This window comes from Mustela nigripes, chromosome 1 (genome assembly GCF_022355385.1).
Source record: "Mustela nigripes isolate SB6536 chromosome 1, MUSNIG.SB6536, whole genome shotgun sequence".
NCBI lineage: Eukaryota > Metazoa > Chordata > Mammalia > Carnivora > Mustelidae > Mustela > Mustela nigripes.
Genome location: NC_081557.1, coordinates 23,945,121 through 23,971,409, shown reverse-complemented (window position 1 = coordinate 23,971,409; position 26,289 = coordinate 23,945,121). Strand labels below are relative to the sequence as shown.

The window sequence follows — 26,289 nt, the reverse complement described above, 5'->3', positions numbered from 1 at the left end:
AAGTCTACTTTAACAATTCCCTTAGGAAACTTTACCTCTAAACCTCCAAGATAGTGTCAACAACCATTCCTAAGCATATGGCCCACTGATACACATCTAAAGGGTCTCACAAGAGGTTTTATTACTGGTAATGAATAACCTTTCTCCCAGACAATAGCTAGCCCCTCAAGATCCTAGAAACCCTTGCTTCCAAAATTCCTTAGAGACTTATGCCATCCCTAACCCCCTCCCAACTTACAAGTATAAGGCAGCATCTCTTCCTGCCCACAGGTCCTGTCCCCGTGTTTTAATAAACCACCTTTTTGCACCAAAGAATCTTAAGAATTCTCTCTTAGCCATTGGCTCCGGACCTCACCCTACCGAACCTCACCTAGATCCCAGAACTTCATCATTATGAGGCTGAACTTAACCCACAAGATCTGATGCTATGTCCAGGTAGATAGTGTCAGATTTTAGTTAAATTGTACAGCACCCAAGTGTTTGAGAATTTCATGGTGTGGGAAAACCCTCACATATTTGGTGACCAGAAGTGTCAAATGAGTTAGGAAAGTATTGGAAATGAAATGTAGCATCAATGAGGAGGGAATAGAAGATAGGCTGAGGACAAAGCAGAAGCTGACACCCCACAACCCTCCTCACCTGTGGGATGTAAGTGATATTATTTAGGCACTCCTGGCTTCCCTAAAGCTAAGGAAAGGAAAAATAAATAGTTAACCTATAGTGATCACAATCCTTTAAGATCTGAGTCTACCTGAGTTTGCAAATGTTTTTTTAGCAACCTACCAGAACAAAGTGTTTCCAACAATAACCTAGCTTCTATAAGGAAATGTGGATACAATTAAATGTCCTTATAATCTGCAGCCCATTGACATTTACTTGAAGCAGGCAGAGTATAATGTTCCTTCAGGAAGTTCCCAACTGTCTTCATGTTAATTACTTGCTAGAGGGAAAAACAACCTTAACTTGATAATGGCAAGGCCTCTAGTATCCTGTGAGTCTTCTTTAACATATGAAAATCCTTTTGAAACTTCCCTTTTTCCTTACCTCTCCCAACCCCATAGTACATAGTCAGCCAGCTCTCATAACCCTAAGGCAGCATCTCTTTCTGCCCACAGGTCCTATCCCCATGCTTGAACAAACCACCATTTTGCACCAAAGATATCTCAAGTATTCCTTCTTGGTCATTGGCTCCAGACTCCACTCCACTGAAACTCACCAATATTGCAAAATCCCCTCATGAGTAGTAAAGGAAATTATTTTTCCCTTTACTATAGAGTATTCTTACTCTTCTATTTTTATCCTCTATTGGCTTACCTATACCTCTTTTTGATTATTTTTAGTAGTGCTTTAGGAATAGGAATATACATTCTTAATTTACACAAGCAGTGGGGTCTATATTTCACCTTGTCACACTTGACACTTCACTACTCAGTTCCCAAGTCACAATTCTCTTCCTACTTTCCTGCACTTTCTTTATTACATTTTACACTTCAAAATCTCCATTTCCAGAATGTTATGACTTACAATATTATGACTTAGTTTACCTACTTCCTTTCTTTTACACTATTGTTATAATTTATATTTCTGTATGCCTTATTAACTCTAAATTACAACTGTGTTATTTTTACTTTTAGTCATTTTCAGAGAATTATAAAAAGGAATAAATACAAATACTTCTTTGTTTATCTACTTAATTACTATTTCTAGCACTCTTCATTTCTTCCTGAGTTTTCTACATGGCATCTTTTCCCTTCAGCCTGAAAACATGTTAAAGCATTTTTTAATAGTTCAGTACAGGTAAAGACATACTTTCTCAGATTTAATTTCTCTGTAAATATTTTTCACTCTTGTTTCTCCAAGGTAGTTTTACTGAATAATAAATTCTGGATTGATAAACTTTTTGTTTAATTATTATTCAGAACTTTAAAGATATCATTTTATTGTCTCTGCCTTTTTTCTTTCCTTAATGAGAAATAGATGTTATTCATCCTACTTCCTCTCACGCATTTTTTTCTCTTTCAAGATTTAAACTTTACTTCAACTTAAAGAAATTTGGTTATGACTTGCTTTGGTGTGGCTTCTTTTGTACTTGTTTTGTTTGGGATTTGCTTAATTTAATATATCTAGATCAAAGTCTTTAATAATGTTTGAGAAATTTGGGTCTTACTTTTTTTCAAGTATTTTTTTCTATCCAATTGTCACTTTCTTCACTTTCTAGGCTCAAATTACATGTATGTTGAACCATTTCAGAACCCTGAGATCATGACCTGACCTAAAGGCAGAAGCCTAAACAACTGTGCCATCCAGGCATCCACTCTCTGGTTAGTCTTTAAAATGATATTTTCTTTAGGTTCTAGTTTTTAAATTACTTATACTGATGTTTTAAGTTTTTGCCTACTATTCCCAATTTTATGCCATCATGAGGTAAGTTTCTATTGATTGATTAAAGAAAAAACAAAACAAAACAAACGATGGGGTATATTTTCCTGTTTCTTTACATTTCTGGCATTATTGATTATATATGGGACATTATAAACTACACTATGTAGATGCTGGAAATCCTGTTGACATTCTCTAAGAGTACTGATTTTTGTTCTGGTACATGGGTGGTTTACTGGACGCTCACCTTGAACTTACATCAGCTTGTTTTATAGTTTGGTAGCACAGAACTATGGAAAATCCACAGTGTTTCTCAAACTTTTCTAACTTGTTAGAACTTAGCTTCCAAACTCTGTGTGTCCATGTCAGTCTTGTCAGAGCTAAATTTTAGTCTTTGTTCTTACTCTAGGACATAATCCTTATTAGAAAGTATCCTCTTCCTATATCTCAACTAGAATGGGATGGTAAAGATATTAATGAAGATTTAAGGTCCCTTCATTTTGGCCAGATCCCAATGTCTTCAGCACTGCTCAGTCTTTGTTATGTTTATTGCAATCTCCATCCCACAGCAGCCACTTCCCAAATCTATGGTAGGCTCCTCTTACCTATTTGTAGTGAAGCCCTCAGTCAAAGACTTGGAAGAGACTTTCATACCCAACTCTGGGGTCTGCTTCTGTACCAATTTTTCCTTTACAGTGTTTTATCTAGCTGAATCCAGTCATTTTAGCTTTGCCCTGAACTCAAAAACTCTGCCTCCTCCTAGGGCTCTGTTTGAATTGTTGCACTGGAGTTATGACGTTACAGTGGAATTATGAAATTTTCCTCCGGCCAGGGCAACCCTGGGGCTTACCTTGAGAATTTCCCCTCTTTTGTGAATTATAGTCTTGTGTTATCACTTGTCCGTGGCCTGATGAGAGTTGTCTTACATAGTTTGTACAATTTTACAGTTGATTATAGCAGGTGGACTAGCTAGACTGCACCATAGCAAGAAGCAGAGATATTTGAAAAAATATTTTAAGGTATTTCTTCCAGTCACCTTTCTTATGTAAATTTAATACAATGTATTTGTGATATATATAAAATTTTGACAATTTCTATTTTTGCCTAACACTTGAAGTATTCAACATTGCTTGAAATAATTATTAACCATCTGAAACACTTACTAGAAACAAATAGTTGGATCTGCAATAATTTTCTATGTTTATAATACAGAACTGTAAAAATCTTCCACTTTGTAACTAATCCTGTTATATGCCATAATTATTGTTCTTTCAGACTTTTGTATTTAATCCTTGCTGTCAGTCACCCCGAAGCACAACACATACAGTTGTCACATGAAGAGCAACTCAATTACAAATCAATGCTTATAATCTGAAGTGGCAAATGTGATTTATCACTACTAATGCCAAATATGACACTCATAAGTAACAGTAGGTAATCGAAAGTGAAAAGGTTTGGTTCAGATAAAGGCTTATTCACCTCTACTCTTGCCCTTCATTTTAATGGATTGGTAGCCTCCTTCATCCTTTTTAAAAACTACCTCCATTAAGAATTTAGAGGGCTTCATAGGGGTGCTGGGATGACTTGAGTCAGTTAAGTATCTGCCTTTGGCTCAAGCCCTGATCTCAGGGTTCTAGGATCCAACCCTGTGTCAGGATCTCTGCTCAGCAAAGAATTTGCTTCTCCCTCTCCTGTGCTTTCTCTTTCTCTTTCAAATAAGTAAACAAAATATATATATATATTTAAATGTAGAGGGCTTTGTTGAATTAAGAACAGACTTTATTATGATCTTTATATTGACATAGCTCAGGCTGTTAGACTCATCTTTTCATTTCAGGTAGGACATTAGTTGCAGAATTCAGGCATTGAATCAAAAGTATGTTCCTTAGCACATTGGACTTGAGGTTTATGTTTGAAAGCACTGTTTGTCTCCTTTGTCGACAATGTTTTAATACATATGCCATGTCTCTTCGTGTCTGAACCCACATGTACCTCATGCTAGAGTTTGGGTTCAGTTACAGTAAAAGCTCCTGTTCCTTCCATCTGGCAGCAGTAGGTAGTAGTGTACTCAGAAGCATATTAACAACTGTTTCTCAAAAACAAAGAAACAAATGAATTATTTTTTTAAAGATGACCCACAAGTTTCCAGAATAAGTCTTTCTTTCTTTCTTTCTTTCTTTCTTTCTTTCTTTCTTTCTTTCTTTCTTTCTTTCTTTCTTTCTTTTTTAAGGTTTTATTTATTTATTTAACAGAGAGAAAGATCACAAGTAGGCAGAGAGGCAGGCAGAGAGAGAGGGGGAAGCAGGCTCCCTGCTGAGCAGAGAGCCCAATGTGTGGCTCGATCCCAGGACTCTGGGATCATGACCTGAGCCGAAGGCAGAGGCTTAACCCACTGATCCACCCAGGCACCCCACAAATGAAATTTTTTAAAAAAACCTGAAAGACCCGCTTAGTGGAACTAGTTGGGAAGAGATATACGTGATTTGCTCCACGACACACAGGGCCTTTTCCTCAGTTCTTGGAGGATGACTGATTTCTCATTGCGTGCTCAAACATTCCTGCTTTCAGGCATCAGCTTCAGCTTTGCTTGATAAAGTTCTTCAAAAAGGTCACTAAACACATGTTGCATTGTACATCACGTCCATGTGTCTTTAGAACAGCCTTCCCCTGCACCCCCCATGACTATTTAAGTAGTCATCTTTTTGAGTGAAATTCAGGAAATTTCAGAGTTCTTGTTTCAGCTTTTTTTTTTTTTTCAGATTAAATGAGGTATAATTGACAAAACTGCAAGATATTTAAAGTGTGCAATGTGATGATTTGGTATAAATTTACACTGTGTAAAGATTTCCACCATTTTATGAATTAACACATCCATCACCTTATGTTTACCTCTTTATCTCTCAGTAAATCTCAATTGTGCGGCAATACAGTGTTTGCAGCTATAGTGACCATGTCATACATTAGATCCTCAGAACCCATTCATGACTAAACTTTGTATCATTCTAGCAAAAATATCCCATGAGACTCTGGAAACCACTTTTTCGCTGTTTCTAGGAGTCTGACGTGTTTTTTTGTTTTGTTTTGTTTTGGTTTTGGTTTTGGTTTTGGTTCTACTTATGTCATACTATGAAGTATTTATCTTTCTCTGATTTATTCACATGGCATAATGTCCTCAAGGTTTTCCCAGAGTGTCATGAATGAAAAGATTTTCTTCTTTTTCACAAAATTCCATTGTGGTATGTGTATTCCAATATACATACACATGCCTGTTTTTATACTAATACTATACTGCTTTAATTGCTATTACTTTTTAATATAATTTGGAATGAAGAAGTGTGATGCTTCCAGCTTTGTTCTTTTAATCACTTTGGCTATTCAGGGTCTTTTGGAGTTCCAGATGAATTTTAGGATTTCTTTTTCTCTTTCTGTGAAAAATATCATTGAAATTTTAATACAAATTTCACTGAGTCTATAGATTGTTTTGGGTGGTATGGACACTTTAATAATATTCATTCTTCCAATGCATGAGCACAGGATATCTTTCCATTTATTTGTAACTTAATTCCTTTCCTTAATGTTTTCTAATGTTCAGTGTACAGATCTGGTAGCTCCTTGGTTAAATTTATTCCCAGGTATGTTATTCTTTTTGATGCCACTATAAACGAGATTATTTTCTTAATTTCTCTTTCTGACAGTTCATTGTTGTATGGATAGCTTTTGAAGGTAAGGCTTGATATAGATCTTTGGTGCTTTTCAGGACCACAATTTGTCTGATTTTGTTTGTTACACATTCACTCCGATATATCCTGAAAGACACACACACACACACAGAGGCAACATTTCTTTCTGAAGTTCAAGCTTTCTCAAACCTTTACTTAACTGGTAGAACTAAAACTACAAAGTACTATAAAACAGATTTAAAAACAAACAAACAAAGCCATGTTTTTTTGATTTCAGGATGGCTAGTTGGTGTAATTATTTAAATATACTAAAATATAAATGAAAAATTAATAGCTTAAAGATCATCTTGTTATTCTTAGAGATGATTAGTCTAACCATCCCTATTATTCTCTGTCACCTTACTTTATTTTTACCTAAACTTTAATGACTATTTGGTATTATTTATTATTCTATTTATAACACCTAGAATAGGATGTAATAAAAAATAAGGATATATCAGGACATCTGAGTGTCTTAGTGTGCTGGATGTGCACTCTTGAGTTCAGCTCTGGTCATGATCTTAGGGTTGTGAGATCAAGCCCTGCATTGAGCTCCATGCTCTTGGCACTGGGTGTGGAGCCTGCTTAGGGTTCTCTTTCCCCCTCTCTTTCTGCCTCTCCTCCTCTCAAAAAAAAGATATATTGACTAAATTAATAACCTTAGAAAAATTTATTAGCATCTGGAGTCCTCAGCATCTCCAACAAAAATTTCCACTGGAATCAATTAAAAAAGCAAATTAACAAATATTCTGAACTTTACTCATGGAAATATTTAAAATATTTGTGTCAAAATGCTCTACAAAATAAAAAAGTAACTGAGCTGCTACCTTTATCTAAAGTTAATTTCAGTGTTCCATATGACTACATTTTAGCTCACATTGTATATACATAGTTAAAATCCATTTAGGAGTTTAGCCTGCTAAAATAATAACCAGAATGATAGAACTAGCTAGATATACTTATGTATATTAACATATATGATTGCAAATAGCTTTTTCATTTATATTGAAAGTTCTTTCTGAAAAATTCTAGAAAGTATTTTGGACAATCCCCAAATGGTCACATAATAGCATCTCACATTTCCTCATGAATGTGGATCTGATCTAGACCCATGTGATCACCAAGGGCCACTGACTTTCTCTGGCACGCACCAGGCAGGTCTATGCCCTCTGATCACCACTATTCTTGCTGGGTTCTAAAATGTTAAGGAGGAATGGTGTACAATCATTCTACACTTACTGAGAATCATTGATGCTATCAAATACTACAGCCTCTACCAAGTGGTGTGACTACTACTTTCGCCTGCTTCAAGGTGAACAAGAGAAATACCAGGGTCTACCACGGATTCTCAGGAGCCACTCCAGACACTAGAGTGATCTACCCCAATGTGGGAAAAACATCACATCTTGTATTACACCAAAGTAGTTTTAGTTGTGTCTTGATACCAGAGAGGTGAATTAGCTTTTTTTTTTTTTTTTTTTTTTACTAATCATCCTTTTCCTGGGAACATGGGAATAAGCTGAGAGTATTTTCAAATGACAAATTTGGATCAGCCCTTTCTTTGTCGCCAAGACTTTACTACATGACAAAGCTTCAGATATTTGGTTTGTTTTCTCCATAGGATTAGTTATTTTCTAACTTCATCCTCAGGCACTCATTCAAACTGATTTTTAATAACTCTCCCTCCTTCAACCTTCTTTCCCACTAGTTTATGAAACATAAAACAAACTTGAACTGACACTGTATAACCACTACTAACTAGTTTGATTTCTTTGAGATCCAAGGATCCAAAGACAGTGGGTGGTTTAAAGTCTTCCCCCTACTGTAATGAAAATCTTAAAGTTTAAACTCTTTTCAGGGTTAGAAGTCAGTTAGGTATGTATGTATGTATGTATGTATTAAAGAGGTTATTTATTTAAAATAGAAACAGATTATTTGGGTAAAAGTTTTGGTAAGTTTTAGTCTAGTACATATTTGAAAGTAAATATTCTTTTTTCTTTTTTTAAAAAAAGTTTATTTATTTATTTGAGAGAGAGACAGTGAGAGAGAACATGAGAGAGGAGAAGGTCAGAAGGAGAAGGAGACTCCCCATCAGCTGTGAGCCTGATGTGGGACTCAATCCCGGGACTCCAGGATCATGACCTGAGCTGAAGGCAGTCGCTCAACCAACTGAGCCACCCAGGTGTCCCTGAAAGTAAATATTCTTTTTTTTTTTTTTTTAAGATTTTATTTATTTACTTGACAGAGAGATAGTGAGAGAGAGGACACAAGCAGAGGGAGTGGCAGACAAGGGAGAGGGAGAAAGAGGAGACTGATGTGGGGCGCTATCCCAGGACCCCAGGATCATGACCTGAGCCAAAGGCAGACATTTACCCAACTGAGCCACCCAGGCACACCCCAAATTATGACAAATTCTTTGAAGCAACTCTTTTCCTTCCTGGTTTTATTAACTTGAGTCATCTGTTAGCGGAATTTTGTCATCAGACAATTTTTGCATACTTGAGAAGTTCTGTCTCTTGTTTTAATTTTTTTTTAATAAACATAACTTTCTTAACTGACTTTTGCTTATTGATAATCCCTTTCCTAATCTCAAGAAAGCAATTTCTTCATTAAGCAATTTCTGTGGTAAAATAACTGTTATTCTTTAAAATGCCTCCTTTACTTGCTATAAATATAACTAACTATATTAATCATGTATCACATATAAATATGAAAACATCATAATTCATTTAAAAATCTTTACATCAGTCCCCTTTCTAGCAGAGTATTATTCTCATAAAATTTTGCAATTATTTAAGCTTTCAAGTTTGAATGCCAAGGTTTAGGATCAAGCTTTGAAATCTTACACCCATAAATTTTGTGCATGTTAATACACAAAACAGCTTCTCCAGTCTAACATGAGATATTGGCAGCCTTGATAGTATGTCATCTCCCTGTCTTATCACTCACTGGGAATTAAATGAATGTCAACCTTCAAGAGTTCCCATAAGCCTACGGAAAACAATGGTAATTATATCAGCTCTTCTTGGCTCTGAACTAAGCAATTCCTACTCTGTGATTCAGTGAGTTGTATATGCCAATATTACGCTTTGTCCTTGTCAACATTAATGCACCAGCTACTGACATTCAAAATTAGTTTTCTAGTGTATTTATAATTGCTGAATAATTTTTAGTCCTTTCATCCATTTTCCTTATCTCTTTCTCCTACTTTTTACTAAAAAGGCAAAATAAAATATGTATAGTAGATAAAGCAGTGTGTATGTATAGATGAAAACACCCGGACTAACTTGCCAACAGAATTGGAAGGCACATTAATGTAAATGTTTAAAAAATTTATTTTAAAGCCTGTCAAAACAACCAAAAAACAGGTCTTATATAGGACCATAGAAGTTGAATCTGCTGATTTATAAAAGAAAATTATCATGATCCTCTTTTTTTAAGATTTTATTTATTTATTTGTCAGAGAGTGAGCACAAGCAAGGGGAGTGGCAAGCAGAGGGAGAAGTAGGTTCCCGCTGAGCAAGAAGCCCAATGTGGGGACTCGATCCAGGACACTGGGATCATGACCTGAGCTGAAGGCAGATGCTTAACCAACTGAGCTACCCAGGTGCCCCATCATGATCCTCTTAATCACTATCCTCATCATGTCAGATATGATTATTGAATGCCTTTCAAACATCAGGTAACATTCTAAGGCCTTTACTAATTTTATTAAGTTTCCCAGCACAGCCATAATCAATTAAATGAACTTGTTGACTTAAAACAACAGAAATTTATTCTCTCACAGTTCTGGACACCAAAAGTCTGAAATCAAGCAAGGTTATACTCCACCTAAGAATATAGGGGAGATTCCATTACTTGCTTCTTCCTAATTCTGGTGGTTGCCAGCCTCTTTGAGGTTGTGGCCACATATAGGACTTACCCAAATAATCCAAATCGAGCTCATCTCAAGATCCTAAATTTAATTAGAACTGCAAAGACCCTTTCCTAAAATAACATTCACGGGTTCTGGAGATTAAGGCATGGACATATCTTCTTGGGGGACACTAACCCACTAGGCTTGCATTATTTCTAATCATCACAAATACGGAGGTCAACTGAAAATTAGAGACGTTAGCAATTTTTTAAGGTTCCACAAATCATGAGTGATAGGACTGCTTAAGTAGAACTCATCGCATTGTATTCTGGTGTGTTTTGTTTCATTTTTATTGCAATATTGACAAGTTGTACATATTTAATGTACATGTCTTAATGAATTTAAAGATAAGCTTACACATGTGAAACTGTCACTATTGTAGTTTACTTGTTCATGTACTGATTTGTATCATTCTCTGAGTCAAGGTGTCTGAGACACCTCATTCTGTATGTTCTCCATGCCTTACTCGCAACCTTTAAGAGAGACTAGGCACTAAATAACAAAGTATTGAGTAAATGAATGTATGAATTCTCACCAGCAAGTTCTCTATCAATAACAAGATATGGCCAGTATCCATAACAGAAAGAAAATGTATCTGTTATTTTACAGCTATTCTACAAAAACATTGTAAAAAATCAATAGCAAATGCTAACCTCTTTCCAGAGGAATTTAGTATCAAAATTTAATTCTTCAGACTTAGTTTCTCAAAGAATAAGCTCCAAGATGCAGCTCTATGAATAGGAGTTGACCATTTCTTATCTTCTTCCTGTGCATTTTTTTTATTATATTTTTAAAAGTCAGGGATAACTGAAAGAAGATGACCTTGACAAATTTCTCTTTATTTGTTAGGCACAGCCACTGCCACATATTGATTGATGTGAAATATGTACAAAGGAGCAAAATCCAATTTGTTTCCTAGTTATTGCTGGTGACTAGTTGTTTGTTTTTCCTCAGACAAATTGAGTGATGATTAAAGATGGCCAAACACCACCTTGGAATTGTTTAGTCACTGTGGCAATTGTTTTGTGAATGAATCATTCAGCCTGCCTTTATCTCCTTAAGGGAATTTAGTCACACATTTCAAAAGGCAACTACAATTTTGATAATATAGAGGACTAGGATTGAAAATTGTACGATCTCATCTATTTGATAATTTTCTCAAAGTTACTTTTTATCCCCCCTGAGTTACTATTTATTTATTTATTTATTTAGTTTGGTCATTCATTCATTAACCTTTCTTATGCTAGCTAGGATAATTACCATCCAGCAAATCATAGTGTTCTACCATAGACTTCTTATTTGGTTCAGAGGTACTTTCTTCTTAGGTGGTTTCAACACCAGGATTCCTTATCTGTTCTCTAAACATTCCTGAGTTTGGAAGAAGACTTTGGGCATTTCAAGGGAGATAACAACCAAATTTCTATCATAGGTCACTGAAAGGGAGTTGGCATTCGCATCAGATTCATGGATTTGAGAATGGAGAGATCTGAGGGAGTTCAGGGACAGAGGAGTTTTAGGCTTGAAATATAACTGATTTGAAGTATATCATTGAAATACCCTGATACAGATGTACATTAAGCCACAAGAAACTAAACCTTTCTAGTGTTTCTGATGTTCAATTTCTTAATTTATGTGATGCCTATTATATTGTACTTCAACTAGAGTTTACATAAAAATTAGATGAGTAGTTCATGTTAAGCATCTGGCATACTGCCTAAAGCATATTAAGTGCTCAAGTATTAAAAACTTAAAAGAAATTGAGGTAGGGCAGATAACTTCAGAAAGTTTTATCCATATTTTGAGCAAAAATTTTATAATGCCATTATTAATTTATTACCTTTGTAAGTTCTCCAGAGCCCAATGTTTACTCCTCAATACTAGCTCAATAAGCTAAAATTGAGAGAGCAGATAAGTTTCAGAAGGAAAAGTCTGCATTAACCAAATTTATGACACTGGCAGAATTAGAATGCTAATTTCTTAATTTTCTGGTTAAAACATAATTGTCATGCAGTTTGAAGTATTTGAGCCCTTATTATTTTATCTCTGTTGGCAGACTTCAGGGGAAACCAAATCATAATTAGAATGCTATGTGGAATCTGAATAAGGAAGTGTAGATGAACAGAATTTTAATTACTGTCAGGCTTATGTAGTTCAACAGATTCCTCTCTGCAACATAGGTGGTCTTGTTACCAACACTGGAATATTTGAATTTCACTGTCTGCTTTTCCATTTCCTTTGAATATTGGTTGGATGGATAGTACAATTATTGTTTCTATCCCTCAACTTTTATGATCAACCTTTTGGCAGATCAATCTTTTTTCTTCAGGACTTTTGATGTCCTCAGTCAGAAATAGTCAGTTCTTACTTGCCAAGAACAACTCTCTTACAAAACATTCTCCTCTTTCACCATTTATTCATTGTGTGATTTTTACACTACAAATGTTATAAAGCAATCTCATTTTTCTTGTTTCCATAAATCTTGGATAAGCTCTAACTGAAGACACTACTTAATTTTTTTCTGGCTTTAATGAAAAATAATTGACATAGCCCACTGTATAAGTTTAAGGCATGCAGCATGATAATTTGATTTATATATATTGTGAAATGATTATTGCAATTGGTTCAGCTAACATCCATCATCTCATATACACAAAATAAAAAGAAAAAAATTCCTCCTTATGATAAGAAATCTTAGGATTTGCTCTTTTAATAACTTTCTTAGGTATCACACACTAGTGTTACATCCCTAGCATTTATTTATCTTAAAATTGGATTTTTGTACTTTTGACAATTATCTCTGATTCTTTCTTCCTCCACCCCACTGTCTCTGGTAACTACATGTCTGATCTCTGTTTCTATGAGTTTATTTATTTATTTTTTTTAGATTCTACTTATACGTGAGATCATATAGTATTTGTCTTTCTGTCTGTCTTCTTTTCATTTAGTGTCATGCCTTCAAAGTCCATTCATGTTGTTGCAAACATAGGATTTCCTCATTTTTTAAAAAAGATTTTATTTATTTATTTGACAGACAGAGATGAAAAGTAGGCAGAGAGGCAGGTAGAGAGAGAGGAGGAAGAAGGCTCCCTGCTGAGCAGAAAGCTTGATTTTGGGGCGGGGGGGCTTGATCCCAGAACCCTGGGATCACGACCTGAGCCAAAGGCAGAGGCTTTAACCCACTGGGCCTACCCAGGCGCCCTCCTCAATTTTTGATAGCTGAACAATATTTGTGTGTGTGTGTGTGTGTGTGTGTGTGTGTGTGTATACATAACTTCTTTAATCCATTTATGGACACTTAGTTTGTTTCTGTCTTGGCTGTTGTAAATAATGAGGTTTTGAACATGTGGATGCAGATAGCTTTTCCAGTTAGTATTTTTGTTTCCTTTGGATATATTCCCCAAAGTGGAATTGCTGGATCATATGGAAGTTCTATTTTTAATTTTTTGAGAATTGTCTACACTGTTTTTTGTAGTGACTATATCAATAATAAAGCCACCAACAGTGTCCAACTGTTCCCTTTTCTCCACATTCATGCCAGCATTTGTTATCCTTTGTCTTTTTGATGATGGCCATATCTAATAGATACCTCATTATAGTTCTGATTTGCATTTCCTAATAACTAGTGTTGCTGAGCATCTTTTCACATACTTATTGGTCTTTGTTTATCTTTTTTGGAAAAAAAATTCTATTCAGGTCTTTGCCCATTTTTAAATTGAGCTGTTATATTGTTGATGTCACTGAGTTGTAGGAGTTCTTAATATATTTTGGATATTAACCCCTTATTAGATATATGATCTGCAAATATTTTTTTTTCCTCATACTGTGAATTGCCTTTTAACTTTGTTGGATTCTTTTGCTGTGTTGATTCTTTTCAGTTTGATGTAGTCTCATGTGTTCATTTTTATTTTACTACTTGTGTTTTAGGTGTCAGGTCCATAAATCATTATCAAGGTCCAAGTCAAGTAGCTTTATTCTTGGTGTGTGTGTGTGTGTGTGTGTGTGTGTGTGTTTTAGGAATTTTGTAGTTTCAGGTCTTACGTTTATATCTTTAATCCACTTTAAATTAATTTTTGTGAGTGATGTAAGATAGGGGCCCAGTTCCATTCTTTTACATGTGAATATCCAATAATCCCAGAACAATTTATTGAAGAGACTGCCTATTCTCCATTGAATATTCCTGGCTTTCTTGTCAGATATTAATTGAACATATATGCTTGGGATTATTTCTGGACTCTTGATTCTTATCCATTGGTTTATTGTCTGTTTTTATGCCAGAAGCATAGTGTTTGGATTACTGTAGAGATCAGAGAGTGTGATGCCTCTAGTTTTGTCCTTTCTCAAGATTGCTTTAGTTATTCCAGGTCTTCTTTGGTTCCATACAAATATTAGGATACATTTTCCTATTTATGTAAAAAATGTTATTGGAATTTTGATAGAGATTGCATTGAATTTGTATATTGCTTTGGGTAGTATGAATATCTTAACAATATTCATACTTCTGATCCACAAACATAAGATATTTTTACATTTGTGTGTGTGTCTACTTCAATTTCTCTTATTAGAGTTCTGATGTTTTCAGAGGAGAGATCTTACACCTTAAATTTATTAAGTATTTTATTGTTTCTTTTTTTAAAAGATTTTATTTATTTACTTGAGAGAGAGAGAGAGAGCACACAAACAGGGGACGAGGGGCAGAGGGAAAGGGATAAGCAGACTCCTCACCAAGCAGGATGCCCAAGGAGGAGTTCCATCCCTGGACCCTGGAATCATGACCTGAACTGAAGGCAGATGCTTATTGTTTCTGATCCTGTTGTAAATGGAACAATTTCTTTATTTCATATACAGAAAATTCTTTCTTAATGTATAGATATGCTACTGATCTCTGTTAATGTATTCTACAACTTTAGTGAATCCATTGATTAGATGTAAGAGTTTTTAGGTTGAATGCTACTCCTCATCATTTAAAAATAGAGATGATGATATTATCTTTCTCATTTTTTTTTGAGAGGCTTAATAAAATAGTACTTTCAAAGGCCTTAACACAGTGCCTACATATGTATTGACTTGGTAAATATTTTACAAAACTCTAATTCCCCTAATATTTAGTATTTTTTTTCTATGACCTGACTTGTTACAAAAAAGGAACCCTGCTATAGAAGGACTTTTTGTAATACATATAGCTTGCTCTCTATGCCTAACAATTTCCCTATAATCATTTGAAAGAATAACGACCACCTTTATTTTGATTAGCTGGAGAAAGATGTTGGAAATTCTGAACTCTATTTTATAAGGGTACCTGGAAGTTGGAGTCTTAGATCTCTACTTTGAAGAGGAGTCAGGCACACAAAATAGGATAATGCACATAACTGATCTTTAAAAGGTGGTAAAATATATGGCATATAAAGAGGGTAATCATTATTCTTAGGAAAAGGATGGTAACTTTGTAGATAACATGGGAACAGTACATACAACAGAGGGGCTTTCTGAAGTTGGTAAAGGGACAGATTCCACAAACTTCCATGCAATTCCTCTGATTAAAAAATCTTGAACAGTCATTTGTTTCTTTAACAATAAAATTATCACAAAGCAATCTAACAACATAAGACAAAGTGCTCTGGCTGTTAACGCCTTCGGGTGACATCTCCTGAAAAAGTATCTCCCCTACAGAGATTACAGAATGGTATTATTCTTGCTTCACTATTTTCATATGCAGCAAGAAGAAACTACAGGCTAATGAATCAACACGTCACTTATCCAGCCTCCTCCTTTTCAGCAGCATTGCTTTAAATAATCTCTTCTTTGAATTATTCAATAATTTCACCAGAAGCACAGCAAGGATTATTAGTCAATCTTTCCTACACCAGACATGGTTGGAAGGCTTAATAGTTTGAAACTTAAAATTATTTCTTAGTTATGTAAATGCTGGTGAGCTATCATTTGTTCATGAAATGTTTCATGAAATAGTGAGGCTAAAATAAAACTTTCACTTGGAAACAAAAAACCATTTACTACAAGAAGAAAGCAGTCGTAGGTTTATCAAGTAGATAAAGCAGATGTGGGGCTGTTAAATACACACATATTAAAATCTACAAAGAATGGAATTCTTAGGAAGAAGTGGATTCCAATGCAAGCTGCCTCCATACAAATTAGTCCATCATTCAACTAAAAGCAATCTATTGGAAAGTTGTGTGTGTGTGTGTGTTTCCCTAATCCATTATTCCAAATTGAAACCCCAGAAATCTCTTTCTAACAACATACTTGTGTAGAACAGCTGTCCCATGCTGGACATGCCTTGGTTGCTGCCATCTTGGACAGAATCAGTTTGATCTAGTTTGATCTAGGCTCATGTTGCAAGTCATTCCAATTGCCAATAGCTTCTATTGCTCACATTATCAGAATGGATGAGAACATGTGTTAGTAGTATACCTCTTCAAAGATCAGAGCCTTTATGCTTATCTGCTTTGCCCTTGTTTGACTGGAACAATCTGGGCAAATTATCTTTATTCTAATGGAATAATGTATGATCAATCCATGCAGCTCTAATATATCATCTCTTGACATCGTAGGGAAGCAGATTCAGGGTGCTTTTGTTTTGAGATCACACTAGGAGAAAGAAGCAGGCATGACATAGTTTTTGGTAACCAAAGAGGCTTAGGCTGAAAAATTAATTAAAAGTCACGCATTTAACTGCATATGTTTTCTTGTGGGAAGATCTTCTAACAAAATATTTATGTAGCATCCCAAAGAGAAACAGTACCAGACATCTGTGAGATAACCTCAAAAGCTGTTGAAGCATTATACATTGATTTCAAGAGCTCAGTTAGGTTTTCTGAACATGACTATGTGCAGTAATAGAGTTGGGCATAGTTTGACAGCTCTTATATAGCTAATAGTCTAATGGATGTTCAACCTTGCTCATAATTAAATAGAAATGAAAGATGGGGAGTAAGAAATAAGGTATAGGAAACAAAATGAAAATGACTACTCTCCATGCCTCTACTGTAGGCTTCCAAACCTGAACTAGGATAAAACATGGGGATAAAGAGGAAGCTTTACATTTAGATTTAGATTTAGATTGGATACTTCGTATGTAAGAGCCACTGGTCACTGGAAAAGCTTTTGGATATGCCCAATTTATATTCTGGATATAGAGGAGAGGAAGTCCATAAAGAAAGTTTATGAGTGAGAGAAAGAGAGGGGGTTGGGAGAGGAGAGAGAGAAAACCTCAATGCTAAGCCATCTGTTAGATTTAGCCCATTCAATAAACGTGTTACACATAGAGCAGCTACCGACTATTACAATGTATGGGTAGATGAATCAATGCATGAGTAAACAGATAAATGAGCACCTTAAAATACAGGAGCTCCTTTCTTGAACGTTGGGTCTGGGTTAGGACAGTCATAGGAAAAAAACAGTGCGATGTTAGGGGCTGCTAGAATTAGAACTGGATCTGCCATGTCTTTTTTTCTCCTCTTCTGGTTTTTCTCCCTGTGTAGTGGTTTTATTCAGTCAGAGGCCATATTCTTGCAATTCCACCTACAGAGAGGAAAGAAACATAGGAGAAAAAAAAAATCCCAGAGGAAGGCTCCATTAACTTGGTTTTTGTCATGTGCTAATAACCAGACAAATTCCTAAGGTGAAGGAGGAGGAGGAAGAGTGATACGTGGTGACTGGTAAGCCCACCAGGAAACACGTGGGAGCAATGGGGAAGAAGTTGCTCCCCAATGAAGAAGTTGCATGGTGGAAATATTCTGGAAAGACAAAAATACTATGGGTCTATTCCCTATGCCCTCCAATTTTGTTCCTAAAAAATAAATTGCTAAAGTGCACCTTTCACTGGTGAGAGGGATAACAGATATATGAGCACCGAGAGCCAACCGTTTTTGTTAGTGGTTGTGATGACTTAAAGACAACCACAGTTAACAATGTCTGGAGGGGATACAAAAAAAAAAAAAAAAGTAATAAATATTCTAAAAAAGCTAGGCAAGTAATACTTTGTAATACTTCAGGTAAAGAATTGCTGCTCTTTACTCAGAAACTCTGCTTCCTGATATGAATGGCAAGGTCTTCAGGCAATTCTCAGGAGAGGTTTGTTTATAAGAGTATCGCTATTAACTGTGATTTTTTCCTACCTGCATATATTTCATATAAAACAAGAGCTAAATTACATTAACTGCATTTTGGAACACAGAAGTTATCAAACATTTTATGATATATTTGTTTTCAGTTGGTTTATCTGGATTTGTAGGGCTAGATTTTTATAACCAGTTTTGACAAGAATCTAATTTCCAACAATTTAAATAAATTTCCACTATGTAAATACTGATATCTTGAGTATGTCTTTATGATCCAAAACTCATCATATCATCATATCATAAAAGTACAAGTAGTATTAGAATAATTTTACCTTTTTTTGTTATTATCAGATGAGCTTATCTTTTTAGTCTGTATTTATTTTTTATTTTAGGGAGGGGGAGAGAGAGAGAGCACATGAGCTGCTCATGTGGGAGAGGCAGGCAGAGAGAGTAAGACCACAGTCAACATGGAGCAGATGTAGGGCTGCATCTCACAACCCATGAGATCAGGACCTGAACCAAAATTAAGGGTTGGACGCTAAACTGACGAGCCACCCAGGTAACCCCACATGAGCTTATTTTTGTAATACACTTGATAAAATTCATTTCTAAACATTTAAAAGAACCCAAAAAATTACAGAAGAAAGTTACCTATATTGTTTTTGTTTTTGTTTTGTTTTAAGATTTTATTTATTTGTCTCAGAGAGAGAGAGAGAGAGAGAGCATACAAGCAGGGTGAGTGGGGGCAGAGGGAGAAGCAGGCACCCTGCTGAGCAAGGAGCATGATGTGGGACTGGATCCCAGGACCATGGGATCATGACCTGCCACTGAGCCACCCAGACATCCCTACCTGTAGTTCTTAATGGTAATATTTTTTCCTATAAATTATTTTCCATATATTGACTGTATAACCAGTTATCTTACACTTCCTTAGCTTTTTTTTTTTAAAGATTTTATTTATTTATTTGACAGAGAGAAATTACAAGTACACTGAGAGGCAGGCAGAGAGAGAGAGAAGGAAGCAGGCTCCCTGCTGAGCAGAGAGCCGGATGCGGGACTCGATCCCAGGACCCTGAGATCATGACCTGAGCCTAAGGCAGCGGCTTAATCCACTGAGCCACCCAGGCGCCCCACTTCCTTATCTTTTAAAGATCTTTTTGAGTTAATTCCATCAGCTTTTCCAAGAATTTTATTGGATTTTTATTTCTAACTTTTTAATGGAACTCTATATTTAGTAATATTTGGTGGTTGTTTAATGCGGTGTTTGAAGCTGCATGTTTTCATCTGAATATTTACGTATTCTTCCATGGGTACTTCTATTCTCTGGACATTTATAGGATTCTTTTTAAAGTTTCTTTTTACTTGAAGTTCAAGAACCTCAGGATGTTTTTTACTCATTCTCTACTTTCTACTATTTTATGCCTTTCTAAAAATTATGGAGTCCTTTTTGCTTTCTAGGTTTTTGTCCTTTTTTAATTTGGAAAATCTTTGGTTAAATTTGGACATTTTCTGTATTTTATTTGTTCATTTCTCTTTACATTTTAGCTTTCTATTGTCTGTCCAGTTCTTTGCTTTTTTTTTTTTTAAAGCTATTTGTATCTAGCCTGCTCAAAATAAAATTCCATTTTTTTCACTGCTGTTTTTATATGTCACTCTTTCTAATTTAACTTGAAATACTATAGTGTCATTAATTTTCTCTTAAATTCCTTTTTTTTACAAGATTTTATTTATTCATTAGAGAGGGAGAGAGACAGAGAGAGCACAAGTGGGGGAACAAGCAGAGGGAGAGGGAGAAGCAGACTCTGCGCTGAGCCCGGTGCCTGACATGGGGCTCCATCCCAATGCCTGGAGATCATGACCTGAACCGAAGACAGATGCCTAACCATATGAGCCCCCCAGGTGCCCCAAATTTCTTATTTGGAATAATTCTCTACTAATTTTGTTCCGTTTTATCCTTATCTCCCATCTTTTAAATGCTTTAGTTTTGTTCTCTTTTCTTAATGGGTTTAATTCCACACTTTTGCTTTACAAATGAAGAATTTAGGACCACAAACATTGAATGACTGTCTAAAAGTCACAAGGAGATGGATTACTCTACACACCTCTCCATGTTGTCTCTCCCTCTCTAAAACTTCCATCTCAATAACAATGTCTTGGTCAGACTATAGGCTATAATTTTTGCAAATTCAAAAGGAAAAACACACTTTGAACAGTGAATTGTTTATCTAGTGGCTCCATAGATAAATATGGTCCTGTTAAGAGTTAGTATAAAGTGAAATAAACCAGACTCAGAAGGACAAATACTGTATGACCTCACTTATATGTGTTATCTAAAAGGTCAAACTGAAAGAAACTGAGAGTAGAATGATGGTTGGCAGGTTCCCGATGGTGTGGTGGGAGAAATGTAGATTGTTGGTCAAAAGGTTACAAATGTTCAGTTCTAAGCTGAATTCATTCTGAAGTTCTGTTGCATGACATAGTGACTACAGTTAATAATACACTATTGTATACGTGAAATTTGCTAGGAGAATAGATCATAAGTGTTCGTACCACACACAAGAAAAGGTAAATGTGAGGCGATGGGTGAGTTAATTAACTTGATTATAGTAAGCATTGCACAATGTATACATACATTAAATCATCATGTTGTACACCTTTAGAAAAAGTGTTAGCACAGTGGTAAAGACAGTCATTGGAGCCATAGCCCCTGGGTTGGAATCCCAATTCCTCCATTTCTAGCGCTGTGCCCGTGGAAAAGCTACAGAACTGCCCTAAGCCCAGGTATCCTCATCTGTAAAAAGGGATGATAATACCAGTATTTACCTGGTACAAAGGGTTGTTGTAAGGATTAATTGAGCTAATACATATAAAACTCTTAGAAGTGCCTGGCAAATAGTCCATAGGTATTATTGTAGCATTGTTCTTAATAGTATTGAAATATGGATCTTTGGGCCATGGGGCTGAATCATCATGATGTGATGAGTGATGAGGGTAGAGACTGGCATCCAGAAGGCTGCATAAAGACATCTGAGAGAAAAAAAGGAAGAAAGTAATATGCTGCCTTGCTCAGGTCCCTGACTCCTCAGCTTGGTGTGAAAATGAGGTTACACTCTGTTTCTGTCAATTACATGCCTGTTATGTAAGTATTTAATTAAAAGACACATATATAACATATGAAATATAATTAGGCACATTGTAACAGCATTGGAGCAAGATGGGCCACTTAAAACATATCAGGGTGCTTGAGTGGTTCATTTGGTTAAGCCTCTCTGACTCTTGATTTTGGCTTGGGTCATGGTCTTATGGGTCAAGCCCTGCATGGGGGTCCATGCTCATACAGAGTCTACTGGAGTGTCTTTCCTCTCCCTCTGCTTCTCCCCTTGCTAGTGTTCCATACTCTCTCTCTCCCTCTCAAATAAACAAGTATAATATTAAAAACAACAGATTACTGAAGAGAAAAAACTATTGACACAAGTATGGTCAGGTAAAGGAAATCATACTAGGGATGATAATCATGTATCCTCAGGTGAACAACATCTGGAAATAGCCACTATTCCTAAATGCAAAGAGAAAAACTGGTTCCCAGAATGAGGTGAGACCTGCTGTTTTAAGGAAGTGTTGCTCCACTGAAGCTACATCCCTCCTAAAGAAAGACAGCAAACACCAGCCTGTACCAGGGCAAGAAAGGAACCAAGAGAATAAACATCCCAACTTTTCTATTTTCCCATTATCGAATCTCTTGCTTATACCACTCATTGACTAAATTCAATGACAAACCAAAGGACAAGGATCTCAGCCTCTAAGGTGTGTCCTGGTAGTGTTGTCAGCTGTTTAGATATACGTTAATGACTGTATTAGTTTTCATCTTTTGTCTGACATTCAAGGCCTCACCCAATTAACTCCAGATTACTGTAGGGCTCTGGGGTAGATGACATGATTTGGCTCACTCAGCCTCTACTCCATCTGCCTTTTAGTGTGCTTTCCTCTATTGTGGATGCTGAAAGGCTATGAACCAAATTTCCTAGACTCATCGCAACTACTGTTCTGGATACAAAACAGGTTTTGCAGATGAGATACATATATGTGAAATTCAGAATGCAGATGTAATGCAAAGGTTATCTTGCTGCTGCTGGTTGTGCAGGCGATCGAGGTGATGGGAACTAAATTCTGAGAAGTGTGATTACAGAGCACACACTCCACCAAGAAATGTCTATTCACCAAATGCGGAGGGGTTAAAAGGCAGTCATGGGGTGGTAGAGTCAGTGGTGGCAGCATTTTTAGATCTCAGCCTCCTATGTGGTATGCTCTTGAACTTTATCCTATTCAAGATTCCTGCTACTTCACAGTGCTTTCAATAACTTTGTAAGCCCATGTTTATTTATCTACATTAAATCCTTTGCTACTTGAAAGATCTGGAGTGAGCTTTGTTTCCGGCACTGAACTCTGCCTAATACAAACCCCACTGTTCTACTGTTCAGCACACACCATGCTCTTCAGTGTTATGGGTTGCTGTTGGGCATCAAATAAAACTCAAGATTCCCTGATTCTAAGGTCTCTGCTTGATCCAACTTTCCGTTCTGAAAATCTCACCTTTACATAATGCACTCTTGCTCGTTATTCTGCTCCAGGTTTAGTGTCAGTGAAAACTCCCTCATGGGACCCTTTTCCTCCCCTCCTCTCCCCTCCCCTTCTCCTCTTCCTCCTCTTGTTCTCTTTCGATCTCCCTCTTCCCCTTCCTTTCTCTCTCTCTCTCCCTCTTGCTCTCTGTGCTTGGCTTATCTCTAATGTCTTTAGCAATAAACTCTTCTTCCTTATTAATCACATAATATTTACCTCCTTTTCATATATTTATGTCCAATTCCCCTTAATGTATTAGGGTAAACCTCAAGCTTCATCACATGCTTATTGGATTTTGAGAATGTGTGACAAATTCACCAAGTACAATTCCAATGTCTTGGGTATAGCAATAGGTTGATAAATACTTTCAGATTAATTATGGGTGAAATAACTTTTGCATTCCACACGCAATCCTGGTTTTCATAGGTTCACAGACAGAAGCCTATGACTTTCAAAACTGATGCCCTAAAATTGTGATATGTAATTGATATGAACATTCAAGCCAAACAAAATGTTGCAGAAATTGTCAATGACTTCTAGTTGAAGATGAATGTGTGCTTCTTGATGATGAGGGGGGGGAAAAAAAAGCTAATTCAATCAACTTGTGCATTGTTTTAAATCTGGCTCAAAAACTAGGAACGTACATCTGCTATTACTGAATTCCCAGAGAAGCATTTGTGGATTCCTAGAAAAAGTTGTTTCTTTTTATGCCTTTATGTCATCTAAATATACACATGAACGTATATTTCCCTCTATGTTTGAATGTATATATTCAAACAAAAAAGTTTTTGGCTTTTCAAAAGCATACTACAGAAGTGAATAAATATTAACATGGATGGTTTCAGAGAGTGATTTATGCCAAGAAATAGAAATGGATGAGAAAATGCACTGCAAATTAAAAATCGCCATATAAATACAAAATACTTTAAGATGCCATTCTTAGCAAGGAAATCTAGGCTTGAAACCAAGCCTTAGTACCATACTTAACTATTTAAACTTGGGCAGATTGCTTACTGTCATTGAGTTTCATTTCAGTTTTGCACATCAAATGAGAAAACTGAATTTTATTTCCTTGGTTCTCTTGAATTAAAGCACAGAACAACCCCCAGAGAATGCTCCTGAGTACAGACTAGATTTATAGCAGATGTTCATCAATTCTTGAAAACACTCATGCCACAACTGAGGAACATGGCATGACAGCCAAATAGGATGCTTTTGGCTTCTCTCAAACATCTTCGTGGGTCTATGGTAAAATTAAAAGGCAAGAAGGAAGGTGCAATGCAGTACTTTTAGAAGACACTGATCTTCTGTCATCCTGTTATAAAATGCCAAAACAGCTGTATGATTAAGAGGCATCCAATTCCCTTGATCATACAGATGTTTGGCACAGAACAGTCCAGAATCCAGATGTCCAACCACAGTTAGTACTTAGTATCCAGAAGTTAAAGCACTATACAGAACAAGCTTTAGCACATTGTTTTTCCTAGCTTGTGATAGCTTTCATTTTTTTTTTCTTTTTTTTTTTTATAATTCTCAGGACTGAATGTCTTCATGTTTTCAATCTGTAATGGATCATTTTAAGCTCATATTTTCTATCCAGTCATAACAAATGTTACACTATAGGTTTGTGATCACAGTATTCATTTTAAGAAAAGTCATAGTTTAATGGAAAGAAACAAAGTTTGAATGTTTTTGGATTTAAAAAATTATTTTCAATAACAATTGTAATATATCATTTTGAAGGAAATTAAATTAGAATAAAGTTGAAGTAAACAGTGTTTACAACATGAGAACAGAGATTATCTATGAATTGATTAATAATGTTTAACCTGGTTATATGGCTTAACCAGGAATTCACTAGGTATTATACCAAAAGTATGTTTTAGGCTGGTCTCCACTGGGTAACAAATTGCAATTCTGCAATTTATTTATTACCCTTAGTGAATACATTTCCTAAAAATTCTGCTTCATTACCATTCCATTATTCACACTGATGATTTTCATCTGATACTAAGAACGTTGCAATTTTTTGTTATCAAATCTTTAGCTACTGATTTATCTCAGGAAAGATAGATAGACTATGTACAAATGATTTGCATCTTCAACAACAAATTAAATTGCCTTAACATACTCCCCTTCCTCTTCCTTTTTCTATCTTTTTTTTTTTTAGTGGAAGTTTGAACAATCAGGGGATAGCCTGCTGATGAATTAATGGCTGCAGCTGGTTTTTTAGCCCAAATCTTCCAGTGTAAAAAGAGATGGAATATAGATCTCTGATAATGTAATTAGAGCTGCCACTGTAGTATGTTGGAAATATTATTCAACTGAGAATTAGGAAACTGAGATTGCAGTTCTGTTTTATTATTAACAACACATACAGATGTTTAATTTATCCTGTTTGAGTTTTAATTTCCTTATTTGTCAATAAGGGGTTGAAAGAGGTGGTCTCTAATGTGCCTTCTGCTACAAGCCTCCTGTTACAAGTCATGTCTGCCCTAACATAAATAGGAAGTGCCTATGTTTTCTTTGTTAGTTAATATTTCAAGCATACATTATCCTTCATACACCCACATATATACTGTCTTCTTCATTAGATATGAAGCTATTGTATAAACTATTCAAGAGAGATGTTTTAAGAGATGATAACTAATGATAAGCATCCCCAAAACAGTAACCCTCTAAAAATTAAGACTATATATTCAGAACACAAAGACTAACATATTAAAACTCTACAAATGTGGAAAATCCAAATCAGCTGAATATTAATTGTGGATTTAGCATCTTAGTTATTTTTTTAAATTTTTTAAAGATTTTATTTATTTATTTGGCAGAGAGAGTCACAGTGAGAGAGGGAACACAAGCAGGGAGAGTGGGAAAGGGAGAAGGAGGCTTCCTGCTGAGCAGGGAGCCAGATGCAGGCCTCGATCCCAGGACCCTGGGGTCATGACCTGAGCCAAAGGCAGACACTTAATGAATGAGCCATCCAGGAACCCCTTTAGTTATGTTTTAAAGAAGGCTGATAAATATCACTCTCTATGAGGCTACTTATACATAAACAACTTTTTAAAAATTATCGAACTTAAATTATTTTTAAGTAAGTTATGAAGTACTTTAAATTGTAAAGTATGCATCTCCTTTTTTAAGTTTAGAAAAGAGTTCATTAAACAAATCCAAAAAGCACCAGTTTTTAAATGACTTTTCATTTTTCATCTGTTAAGGAAGAGGAAAATACATTCAGGCAAAGGATGTCTAAAATAAAGGTAAAGAGACAAGGGAAGAATCAAATGAGGAAAATCAGTTAATTCTGATGTGGCTTTGCATAAGGGAAATTGATATTTTCAAACACTCAAATATTAATTCACTGAGATAGTGAGTTTTAGAGCATCATTGAATGTCATTGCTCTTTGAAATGTCAATTTACCAATATTCACAGTTCATTAGTTGAATTAATCCTTAACCTTTGGAGGCCATCTCTTTAGAAGGCAAAATTCAACAAGGAAAAATTTTCTTCTGGAGAGAGAGAAGCCATAAATCTTCAATTACTATGAACCAAAAGACATAAGAACGTATGAGATTACAGATA

The 26,289-nt window shown here is 35.7% G+C and overlaps 1 long non-coding RNA gene across 1 annotated transcript in view; it reads right to left on the bottom strand.

The window, feature by feature from the left end:
• LOC132010711 (uncharacterized) overlaps positions 1 to 26,289 on the bottom strand; it is a 514,837-nt gene that overhangs the window by 143,753 nt on the left and 344,795 nt on the right. The window lies entirely within an intron of this gene.